The sequence below is a fragment of the Aythya marila genome (genome assembly GCF_965140915.1).
Source record: "Aythya marila genome assembly, chromosome: 1".
Lineage (NCBI taxonomy): Eukaryota > Metazoa > Chordata > Aves > Anseriformes > Anatidae > Aythya > Aythya marila.
The window spans coordinates 67,071,880-67,093,773 of NC_139042.1; the positions used below are offsets into that span (position 1 = coordinate 67,071,880).

The 21,894-nt window shown below is 40.6% G+C and overlaps 1 protein-coding gene across 5 annotated transcripts in view; it reads right to left on the minus strand.

The window, feature by feature from the left end:
* NPAS2 (neuronal PAS domain protein 2) overlaps nt 1-21,894 on the minus strand; it is a 99,156-nt gene that overhangs the window by 64,532 nt on the left and 12,730 nt on the right. Inside the window, exon 2 of one of the 5 annotated variants that reach the window (XM_082758962.1) lies at nt 4,000-4,098. The exons of the other annotated variants lie outside the window; for them this stretch is intronic. The gene's annotated coding sequence lies outside the window, so the exon portion shown is untranslated. The remainder of the gene's footprint in view (nt 1-3,999; nt 4,099-21,894) is intronic. 5 annotated transcript variants of the gene reach the window in all.

Sequence of the window (21,894 nt, forward strand, 5' to 3'; positions counted from 1 at the left end):
CACAGGCAGCACTGTCCCCACTCCCCTTCCCTGCCCTGGGCCCATTAGGTGGGTCTGAGGATGTGCACCAACACTGCTATAAATAACACATTGCAGGTGTTGGAGATGGGTATCTGGGAGCCCGTGAGTGCTGCTACACCACTCCAAGCTGGATGTACAGATTGCCATGGGGAGCTGGAGTTTGGCTGCCTGGGTCTGAGCTGGTGTTGGTGAAGGGAACCCCAAGAGAAAAGCCAATAAAAGACTGGGATCCCTTTGATCTGTTCCCATCTCTTCATAACTTGGAAACCTTTTACTGGAATGAGCAGCTTCGGTTTATCCACTGTCTAATTCCAGGCTGTTTTAAAACTGACATTAGCCTGAGAAATAATGCCGAGTCTTAAACTACACTGTGAGGCATGCAGTAAATTTTTAGTCAGCTAAAGAGCGAGGAATGAAATGCGAGATAATGTTTTGCCTGATATATTTTTTTCTCTCTCTTCATGGAAATATTGATGGGAAGGATAGTAATATTGCTGCTGAATTCTGACCCGCGTCGCTGTAAAGATATATTATGTGCATCAGTCCAGCAGGCAGTTCTCTCAATCTTGCTTCCTCTGCAAATGCAGTTATCTGGCTCTGGCACTTTGCAAAATCCTCTAAATTACTATTAAATTAAATACTTTTAATTTATGGAGGATTTTAGCTGAACTCATATTTCTTTCCATTAATTATCAAGTATTTTACTGACTCTGTGAAAAACATTAATGAATCAATCTAAATGAACTCCCACTTTCCCCCATGAACTGGGGCTGCATGTCATCAGTCACACTCCAACCTAAGAAGGTTATATTTCCCTTGGATTCATCACTAATCTCATTTCAAATCATGTATTTCTGAGTGGGTTCAGGACAACATTTTCAAACATGGGGTTTTTAAGCTAGTGATGGGAGTATGTTTAGCTGCTTGGATATGCAGATGGATTTTCAGAGGTCTTCTGTGATTTGAAACAATTGCCCTTTAGCAATGTTAAGGTTGGGTTGAATTCCTTCCTTCCTTCCTTCCTTCCTTCCTTCCTTCCTTCCTTCCTTCCTTCCTTCCTTCCTTCCTTCCTTCCTTCCTTCCTTCCTTCCTTCCTTCCTTCCTTCCTTCCTTCCTTCCTTCCTTCCTTCCTTCCTTCCCAGAATCAATAATGACACTAGTTATCTTTCTGCTAAAATACAACTCCTACTGTCTTCTTCGACTCCATGGGGCTCTGGGGAAGCATTGGTGGAAATGCAGGTAGAAATAAATCACAAGAATTGAAGGACATCTGGGTGCCTGAAAGTATAGTTATGTGACCAAATATGGATTTCAGTGCTGAACTCTCAGCACCCAAAATTGAAAATATTGGCCTTGATACACAGTACTGGTCTTCAGTGTGTCTTAACATGGCAAAAAGATCTGCAAGGGTCCATTGCAGACAAGTCACATCCCAAAACGTAGATTGAGGACTGCTTTACTGTAGTAAAGCAGGCAGGTGAGGTATTCAGATGCTGACAATGTTACCAGGGATATTTTTATTGCCATCTCAAAAAAAAAAGTGTTGCCCCAGAGCAAAAAAGCAAGTCTATTATTTCACAGACCAGTCAACAAATGTAGATGTTCCCATTTCATCAGTGTTTCATCCACTGTTTGCCAAAACCAACACAAATCTTGGCAAAGGAAGGTATTTCGTGAAGTTATGTGGACTGACTTAATGTATTAATCTTTACAGTGACACAGATTATTAGAAACTCAATGATATGTGGAATGTTTTACGATGTGCTTTCACTCTGATAAATAGCTAATCACCATATATTTGTGACAACAGAGCATTACAGGAAGCAGTGATATGTGTTCTGAAAAACACCATCGGTCCTTTTATGCCCTCTGCATAATGCCCTATCATCTGCGGTGCTTAACTTTGCAATGTTGCTTTCAAAACCACCGAAAATGTTCATTATGAGAATACTAACATTTGTCAAAGCCTCCTTTCTGGTCTTTTGTGGTGGTGGTGTGATTTTTTTTTTTTTTTTCTTTTTCCCTAGTAAAAGTGCATTACATGTTATTTGACAGCTGGTAATTGTATGTGTATTGAATTAAAGCATTGATTTTAATTTTCAAAGTCAAACTCGCTCTCTTTTAGCTGAATGAATTACTTTTTTCATTAGAAAAAGTATTGGTACTGGACTTCAGATACAGGATCAGAGCTTATGCAGCCTGTCCCCAGGGATATTTTCTACTGCTCTCTTCTTGAAATATTGAAAGGTTCTAACTTGCCCATTACCCAGAAAAAAAAAAAAAAAAAAAAGAAAGAAAAAAAAAAAGAGAATAAATCTCTGAATGGCTAGCACAGCTCCTAAATTCATGGCTAGCTTTCAGTTATTTTTTGTTTTATTCCAGTTCCCTGTCTGCTAGGATGGTTTTCAGTCATACAGGATAAGTAAAAATGGCTGGGCAAAGCTTGTATCGGAAACCCTGAAAGAAAATGCAGGTGCTGCTAGGAATTACACTGATTATGCCACGGACAGGAATCTATCTTTGAGTCAATGGTAAGGGACATTTAGAAGACTCCCTGGGAAACAGAGGCTCTCTGACCCCTTCCCCTATATTATTCTTTTCATAGACGCAGGTGCTTTGCCCTCTCTAGTCTGCTCCTGAGGAACTTAACTGCAGACCGAAGCAGTCACTGTAATGTGGAAACCATAGGAGGAAGAAAAAAAAAAAAAAAAAAGGGGGATCATAGGTTGTCATCCCAGAGAGATGTTCAAAAAAAGACTCAAGCTTTGTGCCAAGTTTCAGAAGACAGGCTTCTTCTCCTGCTCTCTCAAAACCTAATCACCAGGAGCCAAGTCTCTGACCTGTTGCTCTTATCATGCATTCAAAGACATCTGCTGCTTCCTTATTCTTAGACTATCAAACCAATTATCTCTGCCTCAGCCTGGATTTTGTCCCACTCCAGTGCGCATGAAGCTATTCAGCCTGCCCTCTCCTCTGCTCTCTTCACCGGGGAGCCACTGCCTCCTCCTCCTCTTCTTCCCCCTCTTCCTCCTCCTCCTCTTTCTCCTTTTTCTTCTTCCCTTTCTCTTCTTCTTCCTCCTCCTCCTCCTCCTTCCGTGGCATGGCCCCATCCAGACATGGCCCCCTCCAGCACACAGCCGGGATGCAGACACAAGGCCACTCTCTGCTCTCGCTCCCATCGGTGAGGAGCAGCAGTAAGTCCCTTGAAACCAGTGGGGTCAAAACCCTGCAAACCTGTCCTGGAGTTACAAACCAGCACTATACACCGAGACACTAAAACAGAGCTGGAACAAGACAGCACACCAGCTGCTGTCCTTCCACGAACAGGTTTCCTGCTGATGAGGAGCAATGTTTCGGATGAGGAGCCTGCCCACTCACACAGCTCCAGCCGTCCTGCGTGTTGTAGATGTGATAATTTGACTGGAGATTTTATGCCATACCATGGCTTGTACTTGTGGGCTGAACAAAGAAACTCTCTGCAGAGTTTAAGAATTTATTTAAATATCATGTTTTGATTCCTCCATGTCTCAAGAGCCTGTATGCATGCCATAGCTTTCCCTGTTTCTCTGTCTAGCAATTCACTACTGTCCCAACAGGCATTATTACAAAATCTAGCAATAGCATTTAATTCAACCCAAATTTGCCTGTATCCTACTGAAAAAAAAAAAAAAAGAAAGAAAAAAATAATTACATGTGGAAAGAAGCAGCTGATGTCCTGTCTCATACATTTTTGCAGCTCTCCTGATATATGTGAAAGAAAATGCTAGCCCACATCAGTTACTCCGTATCTTTTTTGCTCTAAGACCTGTGATTTTTTTTGCAACCGTGCATTAAAATGGGTTTTCTCCGAGGCATAATAAAAATATCACAGTAGTGACATACATCATCTTTTGGGCGCCATGTTATGTGATGAAATTTTTCATGGTACACTTAGTTTGCATTTGTCCAAAGTAACTGAAAGTGAGAATGCGCACTGACCTGCTCCAGAGCAACCGTATTAGCCACCAATAATGCAGACGATCACATGCGTCAATTTGACTCTGTGCAGCACAGTGTGTTTATTATTTCTGCAATAAACTGTGGAAGAAAATAAAGTGTGAGAGCATTTCATTCACTTCCAGCTGTCCTATTGCTATCGTATTGCTTTAACAGCAGAAACAAATATAGGAATATATACACAGGTCTTTTCTCTGTCTGGCGCAGATGCCTGTTTTACGAACCACTATTTGTTTTTAATTCTAATTTTAGCCAAACCCTCTATAGCCTTTACAAATGGACTATGTTGATTTCTTTCTACTACTTCCACATTTAGATCAGCTACTGCTACACTGCTTCCATTTCAATGTTATAAAATGAAATAATGGTTCAGGAACTGGTTGCATATTTGAAGGGTACCTGCTTTTCTACAAATAAAGGGAGCAATTGATGCAAACTCTTTGCATCATTTTGTTCGTTAATAAATATATTCCCATAAAATATGAGGGTGTGATAATGTATATGATGAGGAGATCATACACATTCAAATATTTCTTGATACCAGAATTTGGGAACCTGACACTAATCAGAGCCATGGCTGTAATCATTTTTTTTTTTTTTTTTTTCAGGATTCCACTCCTTGGAATGCAAAGTGAACCTTACAGCAAGGCATAGGATTGTTATTGTACTAGAAATAAGAGGATGATGGCAGATCTTCGCATGGGGTTGTAAGAATCATGATCATTACTGTCCCCTGTCCAAGGAAAACCATGAAGAATTTAGGGAATTAGTGCCCTCTTCAAAGAAAAAGGCACTGGCTGCTCTGGGATGATGTGGATTTTGTATATGGTTCTTTTGTCCCTAAGATTACACAAGCTTTCCATCCCGGTCTTTGCAAAATATTAGAAGATTTTAAATGGGCTTTGCCCCAGAGAGACAGATTCCAAAATGCTGTTACACAAATACATTGATGAATGGGATGCCTATATATCATTTATTTCCTCTTGGAATTGGTGACCTTCCATCACTCAGTAATTTCCTTCACACTCCCTCACTTGTGAATTATAAGTTAATCAAGAGTACAATGGAAACAATGCATGCGTAGCCTGCTCACTGCATTCATCTCTCTCCTCAGGGTGGATTATGGATGTTGAAGTTGTAATGAGCTTTCTTTTAGGCCAGTTTTGACCTCAATTCTGACTTTACCAGCAAAAATTTCTCATATGAGATTACGCAAGATGTATTTGGAAAATACACTGGGATCTGTAAAAGGGGTTGCGAAGCACGATTAGTTTAAAAGAGTATATCCTTGCTTTTAACTGCTCTATTTTGGGGCAGCAGGCTACATCATAAATAATTTAGACTGAGGATCTTCAGATTCATTGTTTTAACTTGGTCTCCAAGGAACCAAAGTCTAACTGTTTTTGAAAGGATGTTTATTTCTAGGGATCCTCAGTCCCAGAATTCACAAACCCAAAATGACAGCCACATGTGGCTGATGGAAAGAGAGGAGCAGGTAGGGGAAAGAGGTTTCTGGCACTGTGCTGACATGCTACCTCCTGAAGCCTGCTCCTGGTTTTACCACACAGCATGACTTTGATGCTATTTCACACTTACCAGTGCAGATGAAGCAGGATTTCAGCATGTGGCTCTGTTTTGCAGAGCCTGAGCCTTTGGGATTTCCCCTCTGAGGGGATGAAATGCATCTGCTGCAAGTATTTGTTTTCAAACTACACAGATACACAATGCCAGTGAATGGAGTACCAGGAAAAACTATTCTCACACAGCTGATAATGCTAGTGGTAACAATGAAGGAATTATTCTCATTATAAAGAAGAGTTGATCTGAAAGGTAAAGAGAGGTGGTAATTAATTTCCCTTAATAGTCACACTGGGATCTCCTGTAGTGTGCGGTCTGATGTTAATAATATATTTTCCCCCCTATAATTAATGTTCATGTTCTGTTCCTGGGGGACTCTTCTCCACTATCCTCAGCATTGTCATTACTTAAGCATGCACAAGCAACTTTAGCACCTCAGTTGATGCAATATCTAATTCAAGCACTGCCTCCCTTGCCCCTGTCTTATCTCCTGCCAGGTGGGTGGCAAATGCCATCACTGAAACATGCAGCCTCAGGAGAGCTGAGAAATAATTAGGCATTTTGCCCCATTTCAGAGGAATGCTAAGTTTTAAACAAAACAAGAGGATAGCACAAGCAGTGGGGGAGCCCCCTCTGCCCGTCCTGCTTTCTGAGGCTTGTTATTTAGGGATGGGGAGGCAGAGACTGACTCCTTGGGGACCTTACAGAGGAAAGGCATAAGACTGCTGCAGCAGAGTGCGTAGGGAAGCAGAGCAGCCTGTGGCTCTTGTGTGTGTTGGCTGCTGAGGGCATGGGCAGAGAGCAAAGCCAGGGCAGAAGCAATTGGACCTGGGATGCTGCTGGCTGTCGTCTCCGGTGTAAATCAAAGCCTGTTTGGAATAGCTGCTGTATGCACCAGAGATCAATCAGCATCCGAATTGCTCTAAGATCCTCTCACTAAGGCATGCTGGATGCTCCTTAGCTGCAAACACAGGCACGATTCTGACCCTTTTTGGAAAGAAACAAATCTGAGTGATGAGTTCTTCCTCACCAGAAAGAGCAGAAAGGCAAAAAGCTCAGAAAGGACTAGAAGAGTAAGTTCTGTGACATTGCATCACTTTCCCCTGGTGTTTTATCCTTGTTTTTAATATGGGGTTCCTGCAGGACAAAGATGCCATGGAAGTGGTTCTTTTTCCTTTACCCCTAAATTGCCTCGAGCCTTTCCATGCAACATGCATGCTGGTGTGCATTTGTCATGTTTTAGAAAATTAGAGAGGATGACTCTCAACAGACATGAAAGAAAAGTGGGAACATGACAAAGAGCTCAAATATGTGCATTTTGTTTCTGCAGGACAGCATAGGTGCATGCTTAGGGGAACACATACAAATATATATATATTTTAAGGGATGTGATCTTGTACAGCTGGATACAAAGTTCCCCAGACCAAATGCACACTCCCACCACAGCATGTCCAGCCCCATGCACTCTCTGACTTCTGCTACAGAAGTGTAACCTAACCAGAGATTTAAATTTTCTGGAAACACCTGCACAAAGAAAACATATCAGATTTTCCTGGGCATTTTTTCCCTTTAAGGGAAAACTGAAATATCTATGGTTTTCATATTAAAACTAAATTTTATTTACCTCTTTATGAATAAGAAAAGTATTATGCCTAGTTTTGTTTGCACATATAAAATTCTCAAGATATATCTCTGAAAAAAAAAAAAAAAAAAAAAAATCCTGGCTTTTGAACACCATCAAAAAGGGCTGGTATTAAAGACAGAGCTGTAATGCACACAAAGTACTTCTTGACATTTCTGGCTAGTTGACATATCTCTAAAGTAGTAAAATGAATAAGTAAATAACTAGTAAGACAGAAATAGAGACTACCACCATTACCAGCCCATTAGCAAGAGGGTTCCAAAGATTTCAGAGATACTACGTAAGCAGATTTAAGGTCAAAATGCACAAAGCCATACAAGCACAAACCCATCTTTCTAGAAGAAATGTTTGCAAACTAAACATTTGTATGCAGGATATAGCTAACACAGCATAGTGACTTCATAGTAACCTAACTGGAAATACTTTATTATGTGGAAAGTACTTTGAAGGGTAAAGTTTCAGCAATTATTTCAAACGCTGCACTTTTTTTTTGCTCATTCTGACAAAAGATATCTCTCAAATACATTCAAGCTTTTCTCATGATTTCCAATTTTGTTTTTCCTACTTTGCATTGAAAAAAAAAAAAAAAAAAAAAAAAAAAAAAAAAAGGAAGACAGAATGGAGAGCAGAGATAAATCTTTTTGTTGAAAATTTCATTACCTGTACCCCAATCTTCACAACTCTAGGCCTTGCACATTTAAAAAAAAGATTAGCATGAAGTGTTATTTATAAATCATGGATTAAGGAAAGTACTGCCAATCATGTGATAGTTTTTTTTTTTTTTTTCCTGAAAAATTGTGTATTTTGATTTTTAAAGAAAACAGAGACACTTTTTGAATCTTTTAAAAAATTCTTTGGGACATTGGCTTTATGGAAAGCCAGAACTCAACTTTTCTTTACTGGAATAATTCAGATTTTCTGTCTTTTTTTTTCTGTAAAAAAGTAACTACCAGTGAGATGCTTAAATATAACAAGGATTGTTATCCCCTGTTATCTGCTCACACAGATTCCTGGTTCTGGAGACCAGCAAAGGATGGAGAGACCTTGAGTGGTTGCTCACACCTTTTAATCAGAAATTTTTCTTGGGCTTTCTCTCCTGTACTGGCAGGAGATGCTGAGGTGCCAACCAGACCCATAATTTCTGGTAAGAGAGCCCTGGTAAAGCCACGTAGTGTTGCTGCTTCACACCTGACCTCCCTGGCATGACTGGAGACCTTCCAGCACCATGTCTGTGGTGCCACATCCCAGCCTCACATGGGAAAATGGTCCTGCCAAGGGAGAGTGGCAAAGAGGCTGTGAATACTGCTCTTAACAAACTGAGGTGAGGAATACAATACTGCTACACTTTCACTTACATTGAGAATGCACCCTTTTGTCCAAAAAAACAACAACAAAAAATAGTATTATGGTGCTATTTAAAATAAATAATGGTAACATAACTTTCTCCCACCCATCTGGGGAGCCTGTGTCTTGAAATGTGTAGGCTCTACTCATACCAAAGGTTTGCTTCTAATTAAGGGGTAACCGAAGTCCTTTCTAACACCTGTATTGTATGGATTTAATATGCTAATGGGTAAGGCTGTCTCAAATATCTAATCCTAAAATGTGTTACTTTCTTTTTTTCTGTGCTCTTAAGTAGTTAGTGCTGCTAATTTAACTCCATCAGGATGAAAGGCATTAAATGAAATGTCTGGAAGGAATTAATTTAAGTGCTTATCAAAGACTGGTAATATCAGTTTCCACTGGTAAGTAAAATGAATGCCCGTGAACTGGAATCAGATACATTGATTCAGCTCTGTTGTGAAAACATAGCTTAGAGATAAGTAGTACTACAATTATTCGCCCAGGAAAATGTGCATCATCTTAATGGAACCGCTATAATGACCTTGACTAAACTCACTGTATTCTCACCTTCTCAGACTCAGTGCCAAAATACCAACAATATCATGAAGTTTGTCTGTGCTGTGAAGTGTCCATTTTACAATGGGACATTGAGAAAAAAATCTATATCCACAAATGTTTCATGGTTCATACATACAGTTGATGCTGCATAAAAAGAACTAGAAAATAATACAGGATTTTTATAATTCAGGGGTGCATTCTTGGCTTATATTTACAGCTCCTCCAGGCCTGCAGGGCTGTGATTTGGTCTAGGTTGACATTCACTAAATCTACAGATTTAGCTCCAGTCTGCTGATGACACAGCCAGAGCTGAGGTTAAGGCAGGGGACTGCTGGAGATAAAAAGCAAATGGTACTGCCAGGAAGAGCAAGACTAAGGAAGCTCAGAGAGTAGAAGTGCAGTAAAGCATGACCAGCTTGAGGGCTAGAAGGGAATAATACCCTTTGGTTTATGTTAGTCTCAGGTTTAATGTCATGGAGCTCGGATCCAGAGAGCTGAATTTATTACTGGATCTCACAGGACTTACTGCAATCCCAATTACAGACAATGGTGAAAATTTGCTGTTGGCCTCCTTATGCAAAGCCAGGACTATGCCTTAGCCTGGGCCAACACACAGGCTTCCTCCTTACTCACCCTGGTGCAGCATAAACTCTTCAATTCAATTTGCAGCTGTGGGGAGTCTTTTTGCTGATACACAGGGTTTTTAAGGGCTATTATTAGCTTACTGAAACGAAACTGCTGTTGATATGAAAAGCTTCAATACAAAATCAGGACAAAGTGACCTGAAAAAAGTATGGATTCCCTGTCTTGCCAAGTATACGTGTTCTGGTGAGGCCTATCAAGCACTGGCTGTGTGCGTGTGGAAGATAGTGAGGATTCATACGAAGGTAGCTTCAGATCAAGCACCTCAGGTCCAGCTGTTTTTAACCCTAACCCTCATCCTAAGCCTATCTTTAAGTATCACCTGAAAACTTCTAGCCCATAAAATATCCAATGGAAACTATTTACCTCAACTGTCAGTGCCCCCACAGATGTTGTGGGATCCAGCAGAAAACTGAACTGTCTATCTCTGTAATTCTTACCACTCAGCCCCACTCCACATGCACCCCTAGCCTTCTTCATCTGTCCTGCAGCAGCTTCCCTGGAGCGAAAACTCAGCTTAAAGCCTTTGGTCCTGCCAGTCCTCCTTCATAGCAGCCTGCTGGCCTTGTGCAACCCAGGAATATTTGTCCTCACTTGGCCTTTCCACATCTAACATTTAATTGTAACTCTTACCGCAAATACTGGGTAAAAGTTGCCTGGTATCTCCTCCTTTCCCCTACAGCTGGCTCTGCACCTACAGCACCGAGAGATGGGCTTCAGTCAGTAAGGAATCATTGCTCTCCTCACCCAGCATTACAGAACATACCAGTGATCTCTTGTAGCAATAAACAGAAGTCTCTTGCCTCTCTGATTGCTGAGAGCCTGAATGTTAATCCTAGATTTAAGTTTCTCTACCCCAAGGCTGAGCAGAAGGATGGGGTCCAGGTGGAGAAAATGGTTGATAGCTTCTCTATGGTATGCTCTGTTGACTTGGGCCCCTCTTGCCTTTAGCATTTGGGTTCAGTGGGTTATGTTCACTGACAGATGCTGTAAGACGTTCATGGTGAGGGTGAAGGCCACATAGCTATGGATAGGCCTGTGCTCAGGATTAGTAAAGACAGAGACTGAAGAGCTAAATTTACTACTATGCCTTGCACGTCCTTCTGATCCAGAATGATATACTGTTGTCTGGTTATGGCCATGCTTAGAATGTGAAAGAGATTTTTATACAGCTCATTTCTCTTCCTCGTCTGCAAAAATATCAAATAAATGCCACTCAGTTATTGTCCCATTGGAGAATTCTTTTTAAAATCCTTCATGGTGAGATGGTTGCCTGGTGCTGTCTGACTGTTGGGGCTACACAGCACTATTGTTCTGTGACAAGAAGCTCCTATGGAGATTCACTCTCAGTCCTACATGGCCATTCCCCAGCCTCCCTAAAGATAAAGTAGGTGTTACAGCCAAAGTCTGAGGGTCTGAATAGCCACCTTTATGTCTTGCTTGAGCCCTGTTTGCCACATAAACTAGCTTCCTGGCAACAGACTGGATACTTTTAGGAGTGCAGAGATGGGAAAATGCAAAGGTGATATTTCTGCTCTGGGGCTGTGCAGGAATTCCCTGACTGGAACATCCCATGTGGAGAACAGCCCGCCCGCAGGGCAGTGAAAGAATCACTGTCTCAACCTATGTATTGCACATTTGACTGAAATCTTTGGTTGTGAAGAAGCTGCATTTTTCTGGCACGTTTCTAGGAAAGTAGATTCTCAGTTTGCTGCCAGGTAGGATAGAAGAGTTGAGTTTTTAAGAGCACCGAGTGGCATATTAGCAAGTGTAAATGCATCCAAAAAATGAAAGAGGACTATATTTCTGCTTCTGATTCACTGTTCTGTGCCAAATAACAGTCTCTCAGTCACCTTTTCTTCCTCAAAGAGAACAGGTTGTGACAGATTGAAGTCTTCTCCCCTGCTATGTCAGGAGCCTTTATGTGACAATTACAACATCATTTTTGTTTTACGATCAGCTGAAGTCAGTTCAAAACAGCACTTCACCTCACACATGAAGTAGTATGGCTTTATGTGACAGGGACTGGGATTTGGCAGGAGCAATTCCTCATTTACAATCTGCTTTCTTCTGTCTCAATGGTTTACACCTGATGCAGAGTAACTTTAGTTTTGAAGCCAGTCAGGCTTATCTGGAGGAGTGACTCATCTAGGGCAATCCGAGTAGCCGGCTCCTGCTTGCTCTGAGAGGCACTGAAATGTTGAGCAGTGGAGGAGGAGAGAAATTACAAAACCATGGCAGGGAAGACCTCAGCCCTCCCAGATAAAATCTGTGATATTCATCTGCGAGAAGCAGTCCTGGTGCTCAGCGGGCAGTTTCTTTATCTCCTCCCTTTCCATGGCGATTTCCTTTCTCTCCTGTTGCACCCAGCTCACATGTCAGGGGCAAAGCTGGCCTCAGGAAGTTCAAAAAGAAGCCAGCTGGCTGTGTGAGAGCCCCCACATCAGTGGATCCTGCTGATGTAATCAACAGCACCGTGTTTCTATTTTTTTTTTTTTTTTTGTAGGTCTCTAGTACAGCAATTAGCCAAGGATAGGTCTAAATGCTGCAGTGTTCAGAGTGATCTTGGCTTCCCCTGACAATTCACCCTTTCACATCATCTATCAGACCTATGAAAATAATACAGTATTTCCCATTAGTAATCCCTCCCATTTGTGATTTCTTTTCTTTGTGGCCAGGGGAGACAAAGTGTGCAGCCACCACACAAAGAGCTCTCCGGAGCAACCACCATGAATTCAGGAAACCTGGCCCCAAGCCCATCCACCTTTCCCAATATCTGAATGGCTCCTATTTAATTTCTTTCCTGGTTGCTTTTTATATTTAAAATGTTTATCTTTTAAAATTAAATACAAGAAAACATGGTGTTGCTAGGCATGGCATCCGTAGGTGCAGACTGGCCTGCAGTCTGACTCGGACAAGTCCTGCACAAGTCCAAGAGTTAGCCCACATGGTGGCAACACCAGGGTAAAAGCCACTCTTGGTCTTACGCAGGCACTAGCAACAAGCATTTACATTTTATTTTACTCCTAAATCTGACATACAGAGCAATTTTACAGGTGCAGAACAACTCACTGCAGATGTGAGCTACGTAATCTAGATCCAAAAGGACATAATAAAAGAAGTTTTGTGGGCAGTAAAGCCAATACCAGCCAATGTCTTACTGTTTTTTGTCAGAAAGCTCTTGCATAGTTTATCCAGTGTCTGTAGGGCCAGATATGTATTGTCACAAAAAGATACTCCATAGCTTTGAGATCCTTACCTTTCTCTCAAACTTAACTGAAATTGGCCAGAAGGTTTAAAATATAGCCAGACAGGCACACACACACAACCACACATATGCACACACACAAAAAACATGACCAAATAATCCTTATTCCCTTAAGAAACTGAGCCAGAAAAAGCACTGTTGTTAACTCAATACCCAATCCAGGCAAGTTTTCAGGACTGGATCCTGCAAGGATTTACAAACCAAAAAAAATTAGAGGTTACAACATCTAACTTTTAGTTGTCTGGGTTGTGATTCGTCTCACCTAACTTGAGGTATTCGCAGTACAGATGCTGACAGCAGAGATAACTGTCAAAACTACCTTTGTAGTCAGTGGAGAGGTGCAGCAACTCTTAGGGTATGAGTAACCAATTTTTAAGAGGGTTATCAAAATCAATCAGATATATCATGCTTGAGAAGTGCTCCTGAGCAAAGGAGCAGGTTCAAGCTAACCCTGTTCTCTCTCTCTAGTCCCCCACTATCTCAGGAGACTACATAACTGCATCTCTGTCAGAAACCTCACGGGTGCCATCCTATAAGTATCTGGGTTTCTCCACCCTGAATCCTATGGAAGAAACTGCTCCAGTATTTTCCACTGATGGCTAGAGGACCTCCTCTGCCTGGTAGCCTAAACTTTCTTCATCTAAGCATTGAAAGTTTAAACCATTTTGCTCTGTGGGTAATGTGCTTTAGCTTAAATAACTTTTCTTCCTCATGTTTTCTTATCATCTCATGTATCTCTGAAGAGCAATCATGTTCACTCTCAGGCTTTATTTTGCTCAGCCTTTTTCATGTGCATGCTTCTTTATTTGCCTTGTTGAACTCCTCTTCTATCCTCTTTCCCCTCAGCCACTTTGTCCAGGCTAGCAGGTCTTCTCTTCACCTCCAAAATATACAATGACGGTCCCCTGATAGGGAAAAAATTGTCTTTTTAAAATTTACTTTGTATATCTGGTTAATCTTTATTTTATTGTTCCTTCATATATATGGCTTCTCATTTAGCTTGCTCTCTGCTTGGATGGGCCTAACAGACAGAAAAAAAAAAAAAAAAAAAAAAGTGTGAAATACTCAGAAGCAGAATTGTACAAGCACAAGATGGGCATTCAGGAGTACGAGGAGTCTCTGAAGTCACTTTGAGTTCATTCTTAAAAAAATAGCAGGCTGCCAGATTGAGAATGTCCCTTTGGCTTCTGTATTTCTCTAGTTTTAAAATCCTAACCAAAGAGCATTAGCATTCTGCTGCTGTGCTTTTACAGGATAGATTACAAACGAGAACAGTGAGTGCATCTCGGAAGTTATGGTCTTTCCTTTGGATACTTGATATTCCATACAGCCAAGAGCTTCCTTAAGACTGATGAAAACTTCTGTATGCTTGATTTACAGTCTATTTGGAGGTGAAAAAGTGCATTTATTACTTTCATTTCATTGTTTCCTCTCTTTTTTTTTTTTTTTTTTTTGTGTATATCCAGGCAGCAGCCCAAGAAAAAATGCAAGATTTGCGGATTCGTTTATTGACCCTTCCATTGTCATTTAGTAATATACATCAGCTGCTACTTACTTGTACTTACTGAAAACCCAATAAGGGAAGCTGTTGAGCACATGTTCTAAAATAAGTGTATGGTTTAAACATGCTATTAAACTGTAGTACTTGCTTTTCTTCATTTTCTGGATTTTTCCATTTCCTTTCCTGGAGTTTTAATTCCTCTGGGGCATATCATAAAGCCCTTACTCAGAGAAAACTATTTTTCTGTTTACTTTGTTTAGGTTAAAGATTGCATGAGACAGTAATATTCTCAAAACAAAGAGTTTCTTATTATTTAGGTTTGCAAAGTTAAATTGTTTCTTGACACTGTAATTGTTGAATAAAATAATATAAAGTTTGCCATTCTTTCCTGGATGGGATTTTCTTAAAAAGACAGGGAGGGCTCTGTTTTTGTAGTCATGGTGTTTATACAGGTCTTCTGCTTGATCTATGATGGCTCACATGCATTCAATTTTTGTATTACTTATGTTTAAAAAAACACAGTGAAAGCAGTTTTGATCCTGCATGGAGGCCACCATTGTGATTTCAACACTCCTACCAATTCTGTTCAGATAACCACATGCTTTGGAAGAGAAATTCTTGATTACTGTCCTTTTTAGCTTTGCACATTTTCCCTTGAATCTCCTCTTGTGTTTGCCTTTCCTTCCATATTTATGCCTTTAGCTGAGCCTGTTGGGCTGTGGGCTGTGGACCTCCTCCAGTGCTGAGGAAATAAATTAGGAGAGCGATCAGCATTTTATCATCACCATGTCACATGACATTTCACATCTTCTTTTGTAATTGTAATTTCAATGGTCCCTTCAATACTGATGAAATTTATAACATGCCAGGAGGGCTCTCTCAGATTAAGCTGTTTTCTTGTGTATTAAAGGGCCGTCATGGAACATTAACCATGAGACATCAACTAAATGGATCGAGACTTTAACACAAGGTGGATGACCTATAGCTGGAATTCGGTACCCTTTCTCCCAGGCGAGCTGCTTTATTACTCTGTAAGTAGTTTCAGTTCATTCACTGGGACTACTTGTGAGATGCAGTCACTGTGATTAAGAAGGTCAGAATCTGTCCCTGTTGACAAAAGATTATTTTAACACTTAAGATTTCTTTTATGCAGCTTTTGCTTTGACTAGTGAGCACTTCATCAGGTGAGTCATCCCCTTTCACTGGGTCTAAAGCTTGCACAGCTTGATCCGTCAAGATTTATGGGCATGCATGCGTATACCCCATTAAGCTACACTACTGAAGTGAAGGACGCAGTGTTGGAATAACGAGATATTCACTGTGAGCAAGTAATATTAGACTTGGGCTAGAAACACATTGTGAGCATGTTGGCAAAGGAGATGATTCCTCTGAAATGGGATCAGAGCTGGGTAATATTATGTGCAGCCAGGCCTGATGTTCAAGCAGCTCTTTCTGGAGTGGAAATCAGAAACCTGAAAGTGGTGTCCCAATTTCCCAGGCAATATAATGGGGGAAGCAGGTCGCCTTGGGGGAGGATTCACAACCCAGAGTGAAATATTTGCTGCCTAAATGCAGAAGACGTTGGCACTTTGTATTGCTATCTCACGCATGGCCCTAAGTAAGGTATGGTTTCAAGCCACCCTTCTCCTCTATGCTCCTCAGGGATATACCTTTCTCCTGCCCAGTCAGTAAGAAATCCAGACTCTGCATCTTGGGTGCTCAAAGCCAACTACTAAGTTGGCTCAAGGCCATTTGTAACTAAGGGTGCAAATAGGAGCAGTCCTTCACTGTTTAAGGGCATGTGGTAGTAGAGTGCGCTTAAATGAGCTTTAGTCTGTTGTGAAACCCCACCTCCCACCCCTCAGTAAATCTGCTGTGAAGTGTCCCAGCTGCTCACAGCTACTTCCCTGCATGGCTTCAGAAGGGGCAGTTGTCAATTTTGCCCCATATCACTGGAAATGGATTTGAGGACAAATACAGCCACTTTACCCAGATGACTGTCACAGCATTATTCGCAGTACTAACAATATCCTAATAGCTATACAAAATCAATACATTGAAATGGCCTAATTTTAAATTAAAAATCATAGTATCTTTCTGGAGGGTTGCGAAGCCAACCTAAAGCAAACACTTATCAATTCTATTTTATTTCTTGTCAGGCTTCCCTTTCATCTCACACTATGAACCAGAGAAATGCCCGAGTTTTTCCCTCAGACTTTGATCACTGCATTACCATGACAACAATGTATTTACTGTAGCTATAATGGATGGACTTCAGATGTCAACTGGGTCCCTTGGAAGTCCGTGGGGGTGCTTTTGCTCACCGTATACCACAGTAAATGAAAGAATGATTCTCTTGACTGAAGAGCTAACAGGTAACTTGCATTTGCTTTCAAATTTCACCTGTTCTTTCAGCAGTGCCCACTGCCTTCCATCAGTTTTAAATTCACTGACTCTTTTAATTACATGGAAAAACAGGCCAAACTTCTATTTATCAGCTCACTTTGTGCTTTGCTGACTGAAGCCCGTAATCCAACAAGTTAATGCATCAATCTGACAGGATGTGACGCATGGACACCATGAAGGTGTTTATTCTTACTGTTTATGTTATTATTCTTTTCAGAGCTTTCCAGCCTTGAAAAGAAATATATATATATATATTAAAAAAATTGTGTAAGGCTTTGTTCTTAAACAGTTCACAACTAAAGGATGATATTTTGCATGTATATAGGTTTGGAGCATAAAAATATATGATAGAAACAAGGCTTATTGCGCTTCTGAAGACATTGACACATGAGAGTAATCAAGTCACTTCAACAATAAAAATAACCTCCAAGCGAAGCACAAGCTTTATACCTTATCGAATTACAGACACAATACAAAGCAGCACATGTAACTCCAGCTCAGCAAGCAAGAAGCAACTTCGTTACAGCAAGAGTCTTAAAGTTTGTGTTTTCTTACCTTAAGGAGTTTGTGAATAGACAATAAAATTCCTTTTGCACAAGGTTTTGTAGAGATTAAATTATAAATATACATAAAAAGCTTCAATAATGCCTGTCAATCTGCTCCTAAAAGATGCAATTAGAAGATCAGAAAACTAATTAAAAAACCTGTTTGATCTCAAGAGTTTGGTTGCATACTGACAATTTTGGAAATAATTCATATCAGAAGAATTTTTGAAGCTTTATATAGCTCTGAACATGTACAACTGATATTTTCTCAGATATAAAAATAGTGCATAATTCTTTAAAATGAGAACTGTATCATTATGGTAGTCATAAAGATGACTTTAGCTATTAGTAAGAAAAAATCTTTATTAGTCTATTTAAACCAGTTAACATTTTTAATTTAAAATCTTGAAAGGCTGACTTAACCATACCACAACACATCACAGCATCAGAAACATCTGAAAATGAGCAAGAAAGTAGCATCGTGGGCTCAATATTTATCATTTCTCAGTTTCACACATTTCAAAGTATAAATGACAAATCCTATGTCAAATTTAATCTTTTAAACTACCTTTTTAGCTGTATCACCTGTTAGAAAAAAAAAAAAAAAAAAAAAAAAAAGTTTCCAGGGAAATATTTTCAATTAAACAAAATGCATTTTTTTTTCTCTTTTGACCTACTGCAAGCTTGCTGAACCATAAAGGCCCTCATTTTGAAGCAGATAAAGAGTCCAAAATATTATGTGCACTGAGTCAAAGTAGTGGAAAGTTTTGAAGAGAACAGAGTGTGACAGGCAACAATATCTAATGGCCTCATTGCAGCCCCAAAACTCTGGGTGACAAAGGCAAAATTTTGGCCACGTTGGAGCTCAAGGGAGTCAGCATTTCATCTGAAATGTGCTTTTCGCTGCCTGCTTGGTACAAAGTAGATCTGAACCTAGTAGACATTCACTCGAAATGCTCCGGTGTGAAGAGCTCAGCCAGCCACCATGTGCCACTTTCCCTTCCTGCTACTGCACTGAGGATATAAGGGAACTGGTCATGCCTCATATCTTTATCTGGAACGCATCCTGTTCTTCCAAATAATCTCTGGGCCTGTCAGCAGCCAAAATAATTGAACAGGACAGTACTGCTAGCAGTGGTGGCTGTTGATGTTTCCCTCTCCCTACCTGTGTTAGGTACGCTGCCACTGCCACTACCCTTCACAGTCTGGCTGTGTTGTGCATAAACAACATTAGCCCCATTTTTGTACAATAACCACTTGTAGCCAGTGGATTTTGCAACTGAGAACAATGCATGAGTTTAATTTTTCATTTTTTCCTTTCACTCCCCCAAATACAGAAGCAATAATTTTAAGAGAAAAGGGAGAAACTCATCTAAGAAAAGCTTTGCTCAGTAAATGCATCTAGAGAATGATCAAGAACTTCTGAAGTCTTGAGGGTTTTATTAAGGCTCATGTATCTGGCTGCAGGAAATAAAAATTTTATTCAGGGCTAGACTTGTCAGACCTCCCTCACTTCTTGCCTTTTCTAGGGAATGACTTGGGGACAGCATTGTCCAAGCAGCCTTGCTTGATTTCTCCAGTTATGAGAGTCACGCAGAACACTTCCATAATCAAACCTCTTGGGCTGAAAGTTTCCAATATGGTGTCTGCCTTGGAATTGTTATAATTATTCCTGATATCAGCCAAAAGATTTAAAAAGGAGAGGTGTTATCTTCTCTAGAAAAGTTTGACCATCCAGCTTTGCAGGAGTATGGTCTTCGCAGCACGGATATCCAACTTACAAATCAGCCTGGAACAGCCGACATTTGATAAAACTGAACTTTTTACCCTACTACATGTAGATTAATGTCATCATTTCAGAATTATTTTAGGCCAGGACAAGTCAGCATTGCCGTCACAAAAGTGGTTCCCGTCCTCTCCCTGTCCCCCAGCTTATGCCAGCAGTGGCTCAGGGAACTGATTGGGAACTGCCAGCAAATTAACCTAACTTAAAATGACCGGTAACAAGAAACAAAAAAATTATTTGAGCGTAGTGTGATCATTAAATCATTAAGTAGTGAATCATAATGAATATGCAGGAAGTGAATAAATTAAAATTACACAGACAGACTTAATTATACTATTTCCTAATTTCTGAGTGCTCGACTTTGCATCCGTAACATTTAATACAGCTTCTGTGAGTATGTGATTTTGCTAGGTCTTTCACAAAGTGAAAATCTTCATTATTGGCATTGTTCTGGCATTTCCAAAATATCAGCAGACTTCCAGTCACTTCAGCTAACAAGCTCTGAAGTGGTCATAGGGTTCTGCTGCATGTAGGAACAAGGGAAGCAGTGAGATGCAGGGATGAGATGCTCTCCTGTGGGCTTTGTGGGCATTTGCTGGCAATGGAGGTGTGCTAAATTTGCCAGCATCAGGTTTTCCTCCCAGGTGCCTATGTGAGCAATCATCCCGCCTGTCCCTCTGATCTGATCCTGACTGGTCTTTGCACACCTCAGACCCCCCAGTCCAGCCTTGCACTTCAGGATAAGCACATGCTCATCTCTGGTTTTGGCTTTCCAAATCCCAAGTACTTCCCAAGCAACTCTGCTTTCCAACCTCACTTCCAGTCTTTGCTCAGCCCAAAGACCTCCTTGACTTATCCTCCAGCCTCTTTCTCTCCACTCTGCTGCATCCAGATTGCCACCCTGATATTCCTACTCCCAGGCTCAGCTCCATGCTCATCCCCTTTCCAACACTATCTTCTTCCAGTTAGCCACAAACCCTCTCTTCAACCCATCTCATACTGGGGGCTTTTTCTCCACCCCTTCTCTCACACTCCTCCCCACCGACACACTTTGTAACTCAAATTTCCTGGTCTCCTTTGCTCCTCATTCACTCTCTGTGCTCCCTCTCCTGCTGGTTATCATATTTTTATTGTCTTCATCTCTTCACTCACCAGCTCCCTGCAAGACAAAACCCAGCTTATTTCTCTTGTCCTCCAGGACATTCACATGAAAAACATTCTTTGAACACTGTAAAGTGGCTTAAACCCACAGCAGCTCCAAAGAAAATCCTGCTTTCCTCCTTTAACCCTACCACTACCATTTGTATGGCTGTACCATCAACCAACGTAGGAAAACAGAACAGCCAAAAATTAACCCATCCATATACAGAAAAGGTTAAATTTCAGCAAGGTCAGCTTCCTGGTCTGGTCCAATGCTCCAGGACAAGGGAAATAACAGAAATGAGTGTCCAGACATGGGAGTAAGGCAGGAGCATCTTTTGCAGTAGCAGCAGAACCTTACATGGATTAAAGCAATCTTGCAACCATGGCTTTAGTACTAATGGGTAACATTTGATAAAGAAATGGAAAATCAGTCTTAAATGGAAGAATATGCTGTGCTGGCGTGCTGCCTGAGTTCATTTCAGAAACATTTCACAAATCCCCAGTTATTACTTTGTTCTCTAAGACAATTGTCTTGCAGGAGGTGTTGCATTCTGGCAGAGTAAGAGGAGTTTCGCATGAAACAGACTTCTCCAAAAGAAACCTAGAGACTAGCTGGGAAACAAGACTAGAGAGAAACATCCAACAAGTTATTAACTCCAGATTAAAATGCAGAAAAAAGGCTGGCCAGAGCTGAACTTCTTCCTACTCTGGATTCATTATAATCTTGGAAAAACACATGCTACTTCTACTGTAGACACACTCCTGATTCAAGGGCGAATAGAAATAACAATTAAGACTATTAATCAGACCAGGTTTTGGAACTGATTATCCCTTTTCGATTTAGGTGTTGCCTGTATTACAGATTTCAAGGGACATTGTCAGTGAGGAATATAGAAAAACTTTAATGAACCCTACGTGGAAAACATTGGTGCTGACACTACTACGCTCCCCCTCGAATATCTTTTTTGCTGGGATAGCTTATCCTCTTTGTTAGTTCTGCCAGTAAAGGAACTGCATACAAATTGTAATAAATTCTGCTAGCAATCTCTGCTAGAGAAAGTTACCACTGTGCCTCTGCATGTATTATTTTCAGCAAAGATCTTTAACAGCAGACAATGCCCGCCTAGTCAAAAGTGATCCACCTGCAGAAGCATTTGTGAACTAGCTCTTCAGTGCCTTTTTCCTTCCCTCTCTGTGTTGCAAAATGTTAATGTAGATTCATAATTCTCAAAAGAACCTTCGAAAGAAGCAAAAAGGTTACATCAGTGCCTGAATCAGTTTAAATTTTGCAGGCAAAACTGTGAACCATAGCTTTTCATGAATACAGTAACTAGAAAGAGCCAAAAGCATTTGGTACGTGTTCAGTGCTGACAAATACTTAATAATTTTCACAAAGCATCCATGGCTCATGCGGTCTAAGTAATCCTTATCTTAAATCCTCACCTTCTCCTGGGAAACTTTATG